The sequence below is a fragment of the Gymnoscopelus braueri genome (assembly GCF_963280865.1).
Source record: "Gymnoscopelus braueri genome assembly, chromosome: 3".
Taxonomy (NCBI): Eukaryota; Metazoa; Chordata; class Actinopteri; order Myctophiformes; family Myctophidae; genus Gymnoscopelus; species Gymnoscopelus braueri.
In genome coordinates, this window is record NC_137612.1 from 45,418,034 (window position 1) to 45,421,215 (window position 3,182).

The following is a 3,182-nucleotide window of genomic DNA, read 5'->3' on the forward strand; positions in this document are numbered from 1 at the left end:
GTAGAATGCAAAGCATCCTTTCCCCCCTTAACATTCTGCTTGTTTGGAGTTCAGTATTATAGATCTCTTGGGGCTTTCCAGCCGCACATGTAAGCGTCTCCGGGCCCGGTTCAACATTACCCCATCAGAGACCTAAACCCTGGCGCGCACTGGCATAACCTCGCTTTGGTAGGAGAAGCGGCGTGCGTGTTGTATTAGAAGCAAAGCACTTCTAGAACCAATTAATGTGCATCCAGGCTGAGAGAACTGTCGACGCTTTGAAGAACAGAAGGATTGTTAACGCTCGTTTCATCTTCAGCGCCGCCGTCGCTACGCACGCACGCACACGCACGCGCGAGCGCGCACGCACGCACGTGCACACACACACACACACACACACACACACACACACACACACACACACACACACACACACACACACACACACACACACACACACACACACACACACACACACACACACACACACACAGGCAGACAGAGTCCGACTGAAGAAGGAAAAAGTACTACAATCAATCAGAAAAACTGTATCCGCACTCCAAAACAGCCTAATGATCAGGGTTTGACATTATGTTCAAGATTTTTTGGGTTTTAAATAGCAGATCTACAAGCTCACATCATGAGCTTGTAGCTAATGGCTATTTTGAAATAGCAGATGTACAGTATATAGGGTTAAAGTGGTTATAGTTTAGATGCTTTAATCACTCACTTTGCTGCGGACCTCCTGGAACCCCCTCAAGGACCCCCGGGGATCCCCGGACCTCACTTTGAGAACCGCTGCTGAAGTTGAATACAGCTGCAGCTGTTGGAGACCTGACCTATCCTGACTGTCATTTATCCATCTAACTCTACTACTTTCAATTAAAACCAGCAGCCCATGGTTATATATCTGTGCGTGTGTGTGTGTGTGTGCGTGCGTGCGTGCGTGCGTGTGTGTGTACTGCGATGTAATCTGTCATGCTGCAAATTAACCCATAAAAAAATCTGTGTCATCATAGATTTCAGCTATATAACCAACATAAGTTTTTCAGAAAACTGTTAGGATTTAGAAGGCATTTGTAGAATGGGCCTCAGGTCTTAATCTTCAACCTGGTGTCCCTATTTTGGGCCTGTCACTGTCTGCAACATTTTCAACAGCCCTCCCCCTAGAAGCACAGAGTGAGTGGGCAGAAATGGATCTCACTATTATAGTTTGAGGACCAATTACATGAAGTTAAGGTTGAAAATGGGTGCTGTGCTCCGTTTAAATACACACTGTGATTTGCATCAAGTTCTCTCAGTCTCATAGCGTCGCTGTCAGGCTTGTATCTCCATATTTCAAATGTGTCTTTTTCTTGGTAAATCAATGCCCTACTACTTCTACAGTGTCACAGAGGTAGCAAAAATAGCCGATCTAATGCGACGCGTTATGAGCTTGTAGATCGGCTATTTTAGAAAGTTGTTTAAAGGGATGGTTCACCCCAAAAAATACTTTTTTTCTATCGATTAGTCACCACATGGAGACTTGAATTCATGGATATATTTTTGTCAAATTCCTAAGCCAATAATTGTATGACCAGTGGACTGGTAGGACACACAACGGAGACTCTTTCTGTCTCCTACCGGAACCACTGCCGGTCATCAAATTATTGACATAGGTGACTAATCGATAGAAAAAAAGTCATTTTGGGGGTGAACTATCCCTTTATCCAGTGGAGGAGCCGCACCATCTGCTTATCACTGCCTCGTACAACCACTGTCTTCTACTGTCGGTCACTGACCAGTACAACCACTGTCTTCTACTGTCGGTCACTGACCAGTACAACCACTGTCTTCTACTGTCGGTCACTGACCAGTACAACCACTGTCTTCTACTGTCGGTCACTGACTAGTACAACCACTGCCTTCTGCTGTCGGTCACTGGGAGCTGACCAAAAACAAAAAAATATCCATGAATTCAAGTCTCCATGGGGTGACTAATCGATAGAAAGAAATTCATTTTGGGGGTGAACTATCCCTTTAAAGTGAAAGTTGTGAACCAATGAAAAGTATTAACAAGAGCTTGTGACTAAATAATAACTAGGTGGGATTCATTGGAACACAGGTCCTTATTACCGTTTTGGAGGTTTGGATAAGGGGTTTCCACCCGACAGCGACGATATACAGTATTATATCTGAAGGGAGCATGTTTAAACCATATGAGGCTTACATTACAGCAGCAGCATCTCTCTTGGTTTAATAATTGAACTTCTTGTCTCAGCGTGGCATGAATGGCATTCCACTGGGATGTGGAGATGCTTCTAATGTGTGTAACACTGCACAGTGTTGAACATCATGCAGGGTTGAAGAGACAGCGGCCTCACGGCACAGAGCAGGATTACATCATATACTGTACTGTGTGCTAGAAAACTACCAGCATCCCTTCATGTGAGAAAAATAACAAATCCATTGCCTAGTACAACCACTGTCTTCTACTGTCTATCACTGACCAGTACAACCACTGTCTTCTACTGTCTATCACTGACCAGTACAACCACTGTCTTCTACTGTCTATCACTGACCAGTACAACCACTGTCTTCTACTGTCTATCACTGACCAGTACAACCACTGTCTTCTACTGATAGTCACTGGGAGCTGACCAGTACAACCACTGTCTTCTACTGATAGTCACTGGGAGCTGACCAGTACAACCACTGTCTTCTACTGACGGTCACTGGGAGCTGACCAGACATAAATTATATCAAATAGGGGTGCACGGATAGGAGGTAGAGTAAGTGATATGTTTTGGTTAAAACAAAAACGTATGTGTGGAAAAAGCTCTATATTCTGATAGTAATCATTGCTTTAGAGTGTTTGTTCATTAATAGTCTCTCCAGCTCTTTAATAATAATAAACAGAAAATGCATCTTCAGGTGTGTTGCCAATGCCAAATTTCAGCCAATCAGGAGAGAGAATGTGTCAAAGGAAAATCACTTACCCTACCTTAACAAATACAGTTTCTGACAACTTGTTGCCTCAGGTGCCTTGACCCTGCAGCATCCCTGCTACGATCGCTTCAACCCATCACACCCAGTGCTCTGCTCCAATCACAACCCATCACGCAGCACTCTGCTCCAATCAAAAACCCATCACACCCAGCGCGCTGCTCCAATCACAGTGATACTGTACAAAAAGCGGTGCGTGGTCAAGCCAAGCGCATCAT